General features: G+C 39.4%; 1 protein-coding gene across 5 annotated transcripts in view; it reads left to right on the top strand.

The window, feature by feature from the left end:
* SOX5 (SRY-box transcription factor 5) overlaps positions 1-16,186 on the top strand; it is a 1,011,771-nt gene that overhangs the window by 168,068 nt on the left and 827,517 nt on the right. For all 5 annotated transcript variants that reach the window (XM_060659511.3, XM_060659513.3, XM_060659529.3 and 2 more), the window contains exon 3: positions 14,593-14,669. The gene's annotated coding sequence lies outside the window, so the exon portion shown is untranslated. The remainder of the gene's footprint in view (positions 1-14,592; positions 14,670-16,186) is intronic.

Raw genomic sequence — 16,186 nt, 5'->3', positions numbered from 1 at the left:
GGCATTTGGGGGCGCCTGGATGACCTAGTCATTTAAGCGACCGACAGGCTCAGGTTATGATCTTGTGGTTCTGAGTTGGAGCCTCTCATAAGGCTCTTTGTTGTCAGCATGGAACCTGCTTCAGATCCCACTTCAGATCCTCTGTCTCGTCTCTCTCCACCCATGCCCCGCTCATGCACGCTCTTGCTCTCTCTCTCTCTCTCTCTCTCTCACACACACACTCTGTCTCTCTTTCAAAAATAAAGACATTTAAAAAAAAAAATTTGAGCCTTCCAGTCTGTCAACATGGATTTACTTATTTAAAAAAAATGAAGTGCATTTTGATCTCTGGATAGAGTTGTACGGAGTCTGAGATGACTATAGAGAAATTACATAGAGGATTCTAGTTTGAAGTGAAGAGTTGAATTAATTACCTCAGAAATTTCCTTTGCAACTCCAAGTTTCTGCTTCTAATCTCTGGCATATTGGCAGCGACTGTATTATCACTTGGCTAGCTGTGGTTTTAGAAGTTCAAGATTTGGGCTGGGCTAATAGAACATGGAAAAGAAGGTACATTTTGATGAGAATGAAAAAGCAAAGGGAATGTTATAAGTATGGGGTGTTCGCCTTGAGATCAGCTTCACTGACAAATAAATTGAACTCTAATGTGGTCAGAGGCAGGTCTGAGGAAAGAAGTGGCAGAAGAAAAAGAAGCTTGTTGTCAGGGAAGATGTAAGATTTGGAGAAATAAAATTTGCCTACTTAACTATTTTACTGATTATGTATTTTAGCCCTACTTTTCTTTTTAGTTTAAAATGACAGTAAAAATATGGCACTTTAATATTCTAAGAAAATTATAGTCGGCTTTCACGAGCATGAAAGATGTCAAAGAAGCATGTGTGTCTTCTCTCCCGTGTGTTTCAGTAGATTTCCTTCCGGATTTGTAGAGGGGGTGCTAGATCGGCCATGGAACCCACATCTGACTCTGTGCTGGCCAGGAGGCACACTTTATGTCACTCTTCACTCCTTTTTATAAACGGGATCTAGAGGGTTGGGATATGGGGTGAAAGTGATAGGAGAAGAAATGGAAAGTTACTTGAGTGATTGTGTTAATGGAGATGCTACATTTGGCAACCCTACCGTCTGCAGGCTACTTACGTTGAGGAATTTAGGGGAGTTATTTGATGAGATGGTTTTCTAAACTTGGTACTTTTACTTTGTGCCATGTTTTATATCTACTACATTAAATATATAGCAGTATAATCATTTACATGGTCCATTGCCAAAACACAGAAACGATGATGCTCATTTACAACTGTGGACAATATCCAAATAAACCACTGATTATGTCCTGCCAACTTGAGTGGATATAGGATTTGGAAGAAATACTGAAGACTGTGGAAGTATATTTTCTATTTTAATTTGTTTCTGGACATCCAGATACATATCATAAATACTTGATTAGATTGGTTGGATTTTTAGAAATGTAACTTTTTTCCTTTCAATATTTTGTACAGTAATTTTGCTCTTTACTAAAGGCCAATAGTTTTAGATTACTTTTTATTTCTACAAGTGCTATATTAATTTTTATTAACCGGCAACTCAAATTATTGTCAATTCATTGTCATGGATGATGTTTCACTGGAATAGGGCATTTAATTTGGTAGAGGACATTTAGTATAGGATTATTGTTCAGATGGACATTTCCCACTTACATGACAAGTACCCAGGAGTAGAACTTTCTCAATTGCTTCCAATTCCCCATATTTATGTACATTTTATTCTTCGCTGTTGTTTTTGATTTCACAATGAAATAGAAGACATTTCTGTATAAAGTTCTTTCATAAGACATTTGGCTTGGGTGTAACAAATATTTATGAATAATGTGGGGTTAATATTAAATGATTTAATACATAGAGCACACAGAGTCTGATATGTAGTATTATAAAAGTCATACACAAGGCCTGGGATGTAGTAGAGCTTAAGAAAAGATAGCTATGATGGTGATGATGATAATGACTATAATGTAATTAATATACAGTTCTCAAAGTCATTTTTACATAGTGATTTAAAGGTCAAGTCATATAATTAAGAACTTTAAAACATAAAATCTTTTAAGTTTATTTTTAAAATTTTACATAAATCTTGAAGCTGAAACATAAAATGTGCTCAGTATGAGGTATCCTCAACAGACCTTCAGAAGCATGAGCATGTAAGTTTCCTTTCCATTCCTGGAAAAATGTGAAACATATACATCCAGGGATGGTGCTAAATATTTGTTCTGAATTATCTGATCTCCAGACCTATCAGGTCAGACGACCAAACTTAGGCTATTCCTTTAGCATTCATTATGTGCATTGACAGCATGAATTTAACTGCCTATGATTTATCAGTGTATGATCTTTAAGAAATTGTTTCTATTAAAGGCAAATGGCTGGATACGGATTTCTGTACTTTTTAAAAGGCCATTATGTTAGACCCTGCAAATTCTGTCCTTTTAAATAAAGACTCGTTCAAAAACAATTGCTTGTAGTGTTCAGAGCTAGGAAAAATGTTGTTTGGGAAATATAAACTTCTGTTACATTGTGACCTCTCTCCTGAACTCCACACACACATGCCGGAATGGCTCCTTGGCAACTCCACACTGCACATCTATATGAGCCCTGGATGTGCCCTTCACACCTGTTTCCCTGGAAGTCTTTCCTTGGCCCAGGTAAAGGAAAATCCATTCTTCTCATTGCTCAGACCCCAAAACTTTCATCATCCTCGACTCCTATCTTTCACTTGTACTCCACCTAATCCCGTGGCAAAACTCTGTCAGCATGACCTTCAACATATTTCCAAGCTCTGAGGACCTTTCCTCATCTCCACTATTTCCAGTCTCGTCCAAGCCACAATCATTTCCGCTTGCGGCTGTGGGCTTCTAACTGGACTCCTGCCTTTGTTCCCCTTCAGTCAGTTTTCATACGGCAGCCAGGGTGATCCTTTACAGTGTAAATCAGATTAGTCATATTCTGTCCTTCTCTGCTCCAGACCCTGCAATGGCTTCCTTCCTCAGTGGAGTCCTTAACCGCGACCCTCATGGAGCAGAGTCAGCCCCTATCCTTCTGTTTGCTGAGTTCACCTTCTGCTTCTCCTCCTCTCACTCACTCAGCAGTAACCATACTGCCCATTGGTCTTTCTCTAACAGGCTGGGCACCACCCTTCTTAAGGCTTTTGCATTCTACAAGGTTTCCTCTACCTATAATGCTCTTGCTCCATTACCGAATTAGTCATACCAGCCCTTCCTTCAGGTCTTGACTCAAATGGCACCTTCTCAGTGAGGCCCTTCCTTCTCCTCTAAAACTTTATCTAGCACTTCCCTAAACACTTTCTATCACCTCTTGAATCTTTGTCCTTAGCCCTTTTCTAACTAGCATAGCATAATATCAATTCATTTATCTTTTTTTTTTTTTTTCTCCCCGAGTAGAATGTTAGCTGTACGAGGGCAAGGAGGTGGTTAGTTTTGTTTACCGCTCTATCTCTGGAGCCCAAGTTAGTTCCTAGCAAATGGAGACATTCTACAGATATATGTTGACTAAATGAATAATTCAAGGTTGATTTTGGCTGGTGTTCTATATTTATGGTTACAGAAAGTATAAATAATGCACATTGTTTTCTTCTTGAATTCCATATAGGCAGCTTTGTGGTTAAAGTCAAATTCTTACTAAATTATTTTTTTCCTCCCACTCTCCCTGACGTATTTGTTTAATTAACTACAAGTCTTTTGAATTTATTTATCCAACTTTTATTGAACACCAAACTGTATGCAGGCCACTGGATGAGACTCTTAAGAGACATGATCCACTTAAAAAAATTTTTTTTTTAATGTTTATTGATTTTTGAGAGAGAGCGAGAGAGCGAGCGCAGGCGAGCATGAGTGGCGGAAGGGCACAGAGAGAGGGAGACACAGAATCTGAAGCAGGCTCCAGGCTCTGAGCTGTCAGTACAGAGCCCCATGTGAGGCTCAAACTTACCAACCAACCGTGAGATCCTGACCTGAGCTGAAGTTGGATGCTCAACTGACTGAGCCACCCAGGCGCCCCATGATCCACCTTTAAAGGATACTTCCAATTTAGTTAGTAAGGCAAAACTAGCAAATAATCCATGTAGAAGGGCTATTTTCAAATATAAGAGAAAGCTGTTTAAGAGGGATTCAGGGGCACCTGGGTGGCTCAGTTGGTTAAGTGTCCAACTTCGGCTCAGGTCATGATCTAACGGCTCATGAGTTCGAGCCCCATGTCGGGCTCTGAGCTGACAGCGTGGAGCCTGCTTGGGACTTTCTGTTTCCCTCTCTCTGCCCCTCCCCTGCTCCTGTGCTCTGTTTCTCTCTCACTCTCTAAATAAATTAATTAAAAAAGAACCATCAATTTAATAGCCATGTGTATATGCATTGTACTTATAAACATACATATGTACAGAGAAACATACCTTTCACCTGATTTATCAGGGCCTGCCTAACTGAAAGAAACATTCCCAATCTATCAACCTTGGGTAACAATCTGTATTAATATTAAAAATAGACACATATTTAATTATACTTCCTCTTTATGAGACAGGATGTTCTGGTTGGTTGTTTGTTTTGATTTTTAGTTTGTCAACAACTAAAGCTGCCGTTTCATCTGCAGCAGTGTCTGGCTTTTTGAGAATTTGTTGTGGCCAGACTGCCCTTTTGCTATTTGTAGCTGAATGAGCATTTCTGTACTTCCCAAGATACAGTTCTCACACCAGGAATGCATGCCTTTCACAGCCCGGACTGTTCTTGTGCCTTCTATCTGAGATGGCCACCTCAAGTAAAAATCACACCAGTGCAAAGTCTGCAGACTAATTTTCTCAGTCTGTTGCATACCACCCTGTACATGCCCCCTTTGAAAGTTTTACTTGTGCCCAACTTTGGTGGAAATTTCCAAGACTCTCTTTCTGATTAGTTGCCTATTAGTCAATGAAATATAAACCTGAGTTGTTTTTTCTTCCTTTATCTTTATTTAGGTAAAGCTGGACACACAGACCATGCACTATAAACAGTTTGATATCATCATCGTGTTGAACTTAGCCATCGAATTCTTTGGTTTTCCTCAGTGTATTCTTTTGCTCATTCTGCTTTCCTTTTTCAAAATATTTCAAGAGAATGGGACAATTAAAAATGCTTGCCCTTGAAAAGAAAAGCATCATGAGTCTCTGTTTGAGAATGGGGTTTATCTCTGGGTTCTATGAGCTAGATGCACACTAATTTACAGTGCTGGAACCAAATGGGTTGAAAATCCTTGTTTTCCCACCAGATGGGTTATTTTAAAATATCACAAAACTTCTGAGGTTATTTACATTACAAATGTGCTTCTTCGCACACATCAAGAATTGAGTACCATGTTTTGACAGTAACTCCTTTATGAAATTATATGTTGCGCAAGTAGAGTAAAATTCAAGTCATTCTCAAGGGAGCAGGCTTATGAATCTGGATGAGGTCACACCTCTTTAAAGATGCAGTTTGATAATCCGACATCAAAACAAAGGAATTCTGTTAATCCTCTCACAAAAGTGCAAATTGCTAATCAGATCCCTGGGCTGGGCTGGCAGCTTGGTAAACAATGAGCTTGGCAGAAGAGCAACTTTGGGCGGATAGATAGCTGAGAAGCTTGGGGTACCAACTTTGCCCCTGTGTTAGTCCAGTTGGGCCTGTTGTTTCGAAACAATTATGTTTGTCAATGGAGGTGGTTCTTGCGGTTATTGTGTTCTTGTGCTTTTCTCTTTCCATGTTAATGATGATGCAAATCAATCTTCCTGTCTTTCAGTTCACTTCGCTGGTGTATAGGCTACTATGCCCCTATATTCTTTTCACTTGGATGCATGTGTCTTTGAATTTTCATTACACATTCCTTTACAAGCCCAGAGGGTTTTCCCTCCTTCCCACAAAGAGTGTGGTGGTATTTGAAAAAAAGAAGAAAAAATCCTAAGCCAACTGAAAAAGAGTGTCTCTTCTAGAAGGTGTAATAGTTAGGTTATTTATTTATTTATTTATTTATTTATTTATTTATTTATGATGAAACCTGATTTGAGGTGGCTTAAAAGAAAAAGCTGAAATGTGTTGGGTGAAGGAATACAAAGAAGGCAAGTAACCAAATTGGGGGAAGGCAGGAATGGCTTCTGAGGACTGGCCTAGGGAGAAGTTGGGACCATGGAGTCCTCCTCTTTCAGGGTTTGATCCCTTTGCCTTGTCTCCCCGTCACTTTAGATAGCGACTTTACTCTTTCTTGCTGCAATAGAGATTTCTCCCTAGGGGAGGAATGTCTCCATGGATGCCAGCTCAGGAATTTCATAGCTTGCTGCTTTTTCCATCCTACTTAAATAAAATATCTCAGGGAAGGACTCTGATTGGCTTTGCTTAGATCAGGTGCTTGTCCTGGACCCTGTGTATACATAATTTCTTATTTGTCAGAGTGTGGAATGTGTTCGCTGCTTGGTTTACTGTGTCTTCTTCAGGTTTATTGAAGTATGTAACAAGCCTGGAAAATTATAAACTCTGATGACTGTCTCAGCAAGTGAAATTATTTTGCTCATCTCAGTGCCACTCTTTTAGCTCTCGCTCTGTTTCACCCTCTTGGCATTTCCAACTTTCACCCAAACATGACTAAGAATTAACGTGAAAGTGAGAAGTATAACTTCTTCATTTTAGAAGGGGCTTCTCGTTAAGAGAGTGCACTATTTTGAATACTTCCAGCTAGTTGTGTGTCTTCTATTAAGAGAGTGTTTGGACATTATTTGGGTGCAACGTGTGTGTTGAGAAGGAGTGAAAATTATAGTTTTGGTTGTGGTGTTGTCTTCCACTCGGTGAGAGCAGTGCACTTTTGCTGCAGTACAGTCTGGGCTACGGTTGGCATATTGGTTTTCAGTCAGACGAATGATACAGAACACGACAAATCTACATCTATAAGAGGAGAAACACATTAAATGGACAGGTCTGGGGTAGAGGCTGCCCTGGTGGGGCCGTGCTACCCACAGCCATAGCTTTCTGAATAAGAGCACTGTCTTTTTAAAAGCAATAGGGGGTGCGGATTGAGGGAGTGCTCACAGCGGTAAGTATAACACAGCTGTGCTCTGTTTATGCTTCGGCTACAATAAAAAAGCTATAAAATGTGAGATGTCATAGCTCCACTTTGCTTTATTTATACTATTTCCTCTGAGCTCTGTCACACTGCACATTCATCTGCTAAGTTGCAGCAAGAATGGAGATTAAAATATCACAGCTCAAAATAGGAGTCAAGCGGAAGGAGATTCATCATAGCCCTATTAAAAATATGTAAATATGGGAATGAAGTCATTTTAAAGCCATACAGCGCTGCTCCTCCTTTATGAGTTGAGATCCCTTGTGCAAGTGGTGGGCCATGCAAGGGACAGAGCTGGGGCACTTGTTCACCATTTCTTCCACCCATGGAAATCCTTTTAAGATTAAAGACTGTTTGAATTGCAAATTATGCATGTTTTCCTATAATCATGCCTAAATTAATAATGGCAGGAAATCTGATGTGAAACAAGGAAATAAAAGATTTGGTAATTAAAGATTATATATTGTTCACTTAATGAGAATTATTAAAATTAATATATGGAATCTCCTTTTTGACCTCAATTATGAATGACGTCTGAGAAACCTCCAGAAGTGTCCCTGGATAGGAAAAGTTCCAAGAAGGAAACTGAGACTTGGAGACATGGTCTAGCTTTCCAGAATCCAGTTACTAATGATAAAGTGAAGGTGGGAAGCTAGGGTTCCTCCCTAAAACTCTGCTAGTAAATGACTTCACATTTCTTTTATCTCTAGTCCTGACAAAAACTTCCTTTCTGCTATCTATATGGTGTGCTTAGGAGAGTAAGGAATGGACTTTTTAGATGAGTAAATCTCCAGTGGTATTTATTAGCAAGCCTTTTATGTTCTCTTCTGTGTACACACAGAATGTTTTGGTCTCCGTATTGTCCACATGTGCCATCAGAGTAGTAATAAAGACCAACATTTGCTAAGTACTTACTGGCTGCCAGGAAGGGTCCTATGCGTTTGCTTTGTACTCATTATTTTACTCCTCACAACAGCCCTTTGCAGTTGGTGTTATTCCTCATATCTTGTAGACATGGAAACTGAGGCGAGGATCACACAGCTGATGAGTGAGAACAGGAATGTAAACCTAGCAGGCTGGCTTCAGAGCTGGCACTCTCAGCCCTAATGGCCTTTCCAAAAGGATTAGAAATCACCAGGAAGAGCACCAAGCTGGTAAAGAGCAGCCCTGGGTTCCAGGCACAGTTTTGTCATTACCCTAGTAAACAAATTTTCCTCACCTACAGAATGCAGTGAGGAAATGATCCTGTTTTTACAGTTTCACTTTGTGTGTGTTTCTGTACTACTGCCTCTTGAAAATAAATTTTTTGAGCAATAACATTAGAAGATACTGCCTCCTTGAAGTAGAAATGTTAGAAGAGCAGGTGAGCCTTTGGAAGTTGTTTAGGTTAGCCTTTTAGTGTGATGAATATAATACCCTGAAAGAATAAGTGACTTATCCAAGAACACTCAGCTACTTGGTAGAGAACAAAGGTAAAACCTGCAGGTCCTAGCAGCGGTTTCCTACATAATACTGCTACCTATGGAGTTATTAAATAGAACATGTGAACATTCTTGAAATTTGTGGAAGGAACCACGACACGTGTCTTAATGGCTTAAATTAGGCAAATTGCCATAGTATCTCAGATTTATAGCAATATAAGATTTTAGATCATGTGTCTTTTTGGCAGACTTCGCAAGAGGATGCTAGGAAATATGCTTTAGGCTGGCAGGGGAGTAAAGTGGCCATCTTTTTATTGGCGCTTAAGAAATTGATGTTCTTGATTTTGTTTCAGTGTTGAGTGAGGTAGCATGTGATTTAACAGGCACATGATATGCTTAGAGAATGTATAAAAGTATAAAGAAAAAAATGATTTTTATAGTGATTTGGGTAATTTACATAGAGAGATAATCTGATTAAACATTATAATAATTTTTGAGACACATCTAATAGATTCACAATTTATCCACTTACACTCTAATATACAAAGAAAATGGAGCTGTTTCTGTAATGCATTCTTATTCTGGAGTCCCTACCCTACTGGGCAGATTGACAGGCACTAAAAATAAATGCAATATAACACAAAATAACTCAGTGTCTTTGCTATCAAATCATCTCTTGCTGCTTGTTTCTCTATTTCCCCGTCCAGACCCAGGACTAGGGTGGGGTGAGAGAGGCACCTTGGGTGTAAAATGTAAAGAGGCTTCCCTCTCTGGTGGCGACCCTGTGCTTGCATGACCCTGAGGGGGATGGCTCCTTACATTTTGTGCCCTTCTAGGTGCCTCACAAACCTCACTTTCCTGCTGCCCCTCCCCTGTCCACACTAACAAAACCATCTTGAGGGGTTTATGTATCAATCATTGTGGCTGACACGGGAGTGTGGAGCACGATATCTAAGGCTGCTGGCCCTGGGGATGTCCTCTGTATCCTTCCTGGCGTCTGCTCTCTGATACTGTCTCTATCAGTAGAGGCTTCTGTTCTTGATGGTGTAGTTAGCCCCACTTAGATTTTGAACTGGAGCAGCTGCTATTGACCTACCATTACCTTGAAGTCTTTCTTCCTTTTCTCATCTCAGGGCTTTCTCAGTCTTCCTCTGTGTCACGTTTGTGTGTGTTTGTGTGTGTAGGGGGGGGGGCATGTTGGGAATGGAGAAGATGGAGCAGAACACAGAAGTTGTCAGGTCCTTTGTACATGCACACAACCTGTGAAGAATAGCCCATTTTAACTCAGTATGCCTGGGAACCTTCCTTCCCCAGTGTTTTATTTCTCCTTCGCAGGTTAGGTGGGTACAAGACTTACAACAGGGATCCTCTGAGAGGCCTCTGACCTCCTCCATCCTCTCCCCAACAGGTGACGTCCATGAAAGAGAACTGTTAGCCCATAGGCCCTTGGATTCCTTTTATCCAGCTGACATTCTCCTGCACCACCTCCTTATAGGTTAAATAACAAGATGTGCAGAAACCCTGGCCCCTGTCTCTGAGCTCTGCATCTCTCCTTGCCCTAGACTTCTTTTCCCCTTCCTCCCTAAGTACATGAGAGTTCCTATATTGGCTCTGTCTGTGAGGATCCACATTTTGCTTGTGTTTTCTCACAGGGAATGTTTTAGAAAACTTGAAACAACTTTTCACTCTCAAATTCTGTCATTCAAGATTGTTGTCTCACTAGGTAAGCTGATTAATAGCCTCTTTGTGCTAGATAGTAGCTGACCTCCCAGCTTGCATACTGGAGTCTTCAAAGGGCCAGACCCCCAGGAGCTCATAATTGAGACAGAGGGTATATAGGGTCAGGAGGAATTATCATCACAGCATAACATAATGTAAGATGTGTGGGCTAGCACAGGCTCTCATTCTGAGAGCTAGCCTCCCAGATTAGTTCTTACTCTCAAGTTAGGATACTCTCTCCATTGTGTATATATATTGTATATCCCATCCTACAGAAGGAAGTAGATCCAGGGTTAGCTCCTCTCAAGGGGCACTACTCATTCATAATCTCTTATTGACTCTAGGAATTTGGAATGTATACACTTCTTGAATTTTCTCCCTATATTCTGCTTATGGAGGATTCAGATATGTAATCTCATGCAATTTTATTACAATATGGTCAATGTTATTATATGGTTAGGAACAGTATTTTATGGGAACACAGAGAATGGGTGCCCAATTTGCCTAAAATTGTCAAAGAGGGCTTCCCAGAGGAGTGAAACCCAAGTTAAGGATTAAATACTAATTATAGTCAGGCACATAGGTGGCTCAGTTGGTTAAGCATTCAACTTTGGCTCATGATCTCATGGATTGTGAATTGGAGCCCTGCATAGGGCTCTCTGCTGTCAGCACAGAGGCTGCTTTGCATCCTCTATCCCCCTATCTCTCTGCCCTCCTCCGCTTATGGGTGGGCGCTCTCTCAAAAGTAAATAAACATTAAAACATTTTTAAAAAATAGGGGGCGCCTGGGTGACTCATTTGGTTAAGTGTTGGACTTGAGCTCAGGTCATGATCTCACAGTTGGTGAGTTCGAGCCCTGTGTCGGACTCTGTGCTGACAGCTCAGAGCCTGGAGCCTGCTTCGGCTTCTGTGTCTCCCTCTCTCTCTGCCCCTACCTCACTCACACTCTGCCCCCCCCCCCCAAATTAAAAAAAAAAAACATTTAAAAAACAGTCTTTTATGAATAAGACAGGAAGTATATTTTTGAAAGAGCAGAGCTCAGTGAAGAGCAGGACCTTGTCTGTCATACTTACTATCGTGTCCCTATCACCTAGCCCCGAACCTGGCATATTGTACACACTTAAATAGTTAGCATATAAGTGGATGAATAAATTTATCTTGAGGGCCATCACAGTTGGATATTTTGAGTGGGGGAACCACATGATAAGATTTGTGTTTTATTAAAAATAATATGGCATCATTGTAGTAATGAATGAAAAGAGAATGAGACGGGGAGCAGCTGTGGCAGCAGGTTCTATGAAGACTCTCGGGAGATTCCTCTTAAGTGACCTCCAACCTCTTTCTAGATACATAGAGAGTTTGTCATTCTGCAATGAACATATGGTCGTTTCCCATGTATGTCTCAAGAAGGCTTGAGCACTGCCTGTTCCCACCCCTTAAGATGGCTCAAGAAAATCAAGAGATAATTCACAGCATATTCAAGTTACTTTTTGAACACCTTCCATATAGGAGAGAGAGAGTTGAGGTTTCCAAATTATCTGTTTATAGGCAATAAAAACATTCCATTCTTAGTCCATACTTAGTCTTAGCTAATATGATAAAATACCATAAAGTGAGTGGCTTATAAACAACAGAAGTTTATTTCTTACAGTTACGGTAACTGGGAAGCCCATAATCAAGGCATCAGCACATTGTGTCTGGAGAGAGCCCATTTTCTAAATGGCCATCTTTTTGCAGTAACCTCACATGGTAGAAAGGAGTAGGAAGCTCTGTGGGGTCTCTTTGATAAGAGCAGGAATCCCATTCATAAGGGCTCCACCCTCATGAACTGAAGGCCCCACCTCCTAATACCGTTACATTGGGCATTAGGTTTTAACATAGGAATTTTGGAGGACACAAATATTCAGTGTATAGCTTATGGCATAGTATCTTGTCTGTATTTCTTGTTCAGAGTGGGTTTATGAATTTTCAGTATTGGCTATGGTAAACTAGGGGCTACATGGTGAATGAATCTTAGCACATAAGTGTCCCTATTTTCAGAGTGAAATTCTGAACAGAGGTCAGTCAAACATATGCAGTTTTGTTCTTGTGTTTATTAGCTTTTATTGGTGTGTGTCAAATTAGCAAAAACTTTGTGGCTTAAAACAGTGACCACTTTCTAGCTCAGAGTTCTCTAGGTCAGGACTCTAGCGTGGCATGGCTCTCTTTGCTCAGAGAACAACAGGCTGAAATCAAGGTTAGCCTGGTTGAGTTCTCATTATCTGCACATTCTTGGGGAAACAGAAATTTGCCTCCAAACTCATTCTTGTTGATAGAACTCGGCTCTTTCTGGTTGTAGGACTGTGGTCCCTATTTCCATGCTGGCTATCAGGGGTGGTCCATAGCTTCCCTGGGGGTTCTGTAGATGCTCCCCCCATCCTGAAGCCAGCAATGGTGTATTGAACCCTCTTTATGCATCAAATCTCCATCTTTCTCTGTCTTTGCCCTTTAGATCAAGATTTAAAAGGTCATGTCCACCCAGATAACCCCATTGCTTTAAAGTCTATTGTGTTATGTAATATAACCTATTCATGAGAGTCAAATCTGTCATATTCACATATCTCGGGACTATGCAGAGCATGTTCCCCAATTGGGAGGATTTGGGAGGGGCATCTTAAATTCTGCTTACCAAATTTGTGTTTATTACCTTAAAAAACCCCAAAAAACAAAAAACTACCAACAACAAGATTGTGAACAGCCTCTTGCAGAGTGCAGTGTAAGCGTTTAGTAAAAGCACAAATGAAAGTGTGATTTAATTAATATTTTGTTTGAAAACTGGCACATCTTTTGATGAAGTTAATTTTCTAACATCTGACCTTGACAGATCAACTATTACTAATTTTTAGAAATTTTACTTGTTTGTGACTCATTCACTTCTGAATATTACTACCATTCACATTACCAAAACAAAACAAAACCAACAAAACATGCTTCTGCATTTATTACTGGGAGTGTGGAGGTGGGGGTGGTTTTTATTGTTTGTGAGCAACGAAAAAAATAAGACAAGGCCATAAAACACTATCACTTCAAAGTGATTTTTAATAGTGAGAGTTCTGTTAAGGTAACTTGAGTGTAAAGTAAAATATCTTTCAAAGTTTGGGGAATTTCTAGATTTAAATAAGGAAGGTACAAGAGTTTAACCAGCCGTATGATTAGTCAACTACAAACTCGGTCAACTACAAACACATTTCTCCACATACTCCTCACTTCTGACACCAACTCCCAAGTTTCAGACGTTTCTAAAACCACCTTCAAGTTTGACAATTTGCTAGAAGTATTCACTAAAACAGATGATACTCATAGTTGTAGTTTACTACAGGGAAAGGCTATACATTAAAATCTGCCAGGGGAAAAAGTATGTAAGGCCGAGTCTCAAGCTGGTAAGTATAAGGCTGAGACTGAGTCTGAGTTTGAGGCCTGCAGAACCAACCACAGAGCTTTCAGTGAGCTCTCCTGATAGAGTCAGGAGGCATTACTTTTCTAGTATCATTGTGACAGCATGCATTGTCAACTAGGCAAGCTCACTTGAGACTTTGGCATCCAGAGTTTTTATTGGGATGCAATTACATACTGCCCAAGTTGTTGACCTTTAGTCTCCAGCCCTTCCCGGATGTCACTATGGGTTGATACCTTTAATCTCCAGTTCCTTCTAGAGGCAAAACTGATACTGCATGGCCCCAATCCCCCATCCAAAATCACACTGTTTGACTGTTGTGTGGCCAAAGCCCTCAGGCAAGCAAAGACACTCCTGCCAGATGTGACACATGGAGGCCCTAGAGATCACCTCTCTGTAGCCAAAGACAAAGCCAGATCTTTCCTTGGATAAGGTCATTCTTCACCACACAGAAAAGGAGGGAGGGAAAGAGTCATGAATGCAAATAGTAGTTATCATTTATTGAGGGCATCCTATGTATCAGGCAGTATGCTAAGCATTGTAAATAAGATATAAACCATGTAAATAAAATGATGGTGGAAACAGGATTTAAATCTATGTCTGCCTAACTCAAAAGTACATGATTTCAAACACTTTATTGCCTTCACCAAACCCAAAGGACAGCAAGAGTGTATAATAATAATTTAAAAGCAGTTATTCTTGAGAATGGTTTTCAGAATTAAGTTGTCATTCAAATGTATAAGAACGTGCACTGCTATTTTAATAATGTAGGATACAGAGGAAGAGGATTAATGTATAGAATGGTTATGTCATTGAACTCATTCCTTCCAAATGGATTCTAGTCAGCACTTTATCATTGAATTAATTCAAACACATTTATGGGGGATGCCTTATATCTCAGGTGCTGTGCCGGCCACTGGTAACCCAAAGATGATGATAAATAAGTTCCTGTCCAGAAGGAGCTAGCGATCCACTGGGGTATGTAAACTCTTTCTTTTATTATTTTTTTAACATTATGTCAGTTTTAAGCAAAATAGAGTGCAATATGTAAGAAATATTTTGCGGATGCATTTTGCAAGCATTTGGAACACATTTTTTTTTTTTTTTGACTGGGTGAGCTAATGATAAAGTTACCGATTTGGAGATAGTTGTGCATATGACTATCAAATAAGTAAACTCAGGTTCAATCGTTTTATATATTCTTTAATAGTAGGATAGATCTTTAAAAAGTAAAACTACTTCAGAAATAAAACCAACAACATAGCACTGAGATTTGTGTGCCTTTCCTACTTATAATAGTATGTGAGAGAAATGAAGGGAGAATAGGAATGTCACCAGAACACATCATACATAGCAGCAATGTGCATTTCTTCTTCACAATTGTCATGTTGATACTTTGCTTTTCACTGGTTACTTTAGCGATAATTTTCACCTTTCATTTTCTTCTACTTAACTGATTTTTCCAATTGAACAAAGTCTATACTGGGATAAAATAGGATTCCCTATTGGGGCGCCTGGGTGGCTCAGTTGGTTAAGCATTTGACTCTTGACTTTTGGCTCAGGTCATGATCTCTTGGTTCGTGAGTTTGAGCCCCGCATTGGGCTCTTTGCTGACAGCATGGAGCCTGCTTAGAATTCTGTCTCCCTCTCTCTCTCTTCATCCCCTGCTTGTTTTCTATGTCTCTCCCAAAAATAAATAAAAATAAACTTAAATAACAAGTATAAACAATCGGATGTTGATATTTGGCAAATACGTATTTTATTTAAATTATACTTTACAATGGTCCATGCTTACAACACACCATGCAGTATGCTCGGAGTGGTCCTGAGGCAATAAGTACAGCAAATGCAGTAATATACATATAAAATATTACATTCTAATTATACCTTATATATTTTATAACTTAATGTAGTGGAATAGAATTAGAAAATAAAATAAATTTATGAGTACTTGATGTCCAGTAGTTCACACTGATGCTGCACAACACTAGCAACAATATATATGGAAATATTTAATACATATATTAATATGCTATCTAGATTAAGCATTATAAGTGCTGAGAGTGCAGTTGTGATCATTTTAAAATGTGAGAAACCCAAGAAAAAAACCTGTCCTTTTTTTTTTTTTTTTTTGCAATATGATTTTAATTTTTAAAAGCATTTAATTTTGTAAACCATATCCATCATCTTTGCATAGATAAATGTTGTGGCAATTTTTTGAATGAGCATTTTGGTTCCCTAAAGAAATTATGGATACGCTATAAATTTATAAATGAAAGGCCATTCATCAGAGTTATAAATATGAGTGGTTCTTGTGCTGATGCCCACGTAAACTTAAAGTGGTTTAATTTCTATCGGCTTTTGAGTATAGTTAGTACAACGAAAGAATATAGATACTGTCATACTTACATGTTGTCATATCATTGGCCAAATGGGGAGAACGGCATGAAATATTTTTTGAATAGCATGGCATTTCCTTGAATTATTGCTGGCAA

The sequence above is a fragment of the Panthera onca genome, chromosome B4 (assembly GCF_046562875.1).
Source record: "Panthera onca isolate mPanOnc1 chromosome B4, mPanOnc1 haplotype 2, whole genome shotgun sequence".
Classification (NCBI taxonomy): Eukaryota; Metazoa; Chordata; class Mammalia; order Carnivora; family Felidae; genus Panthera; species Panthera onca.
This window is presented reverse-complemented; position numbering and strand designations above follow the sequence as displayed.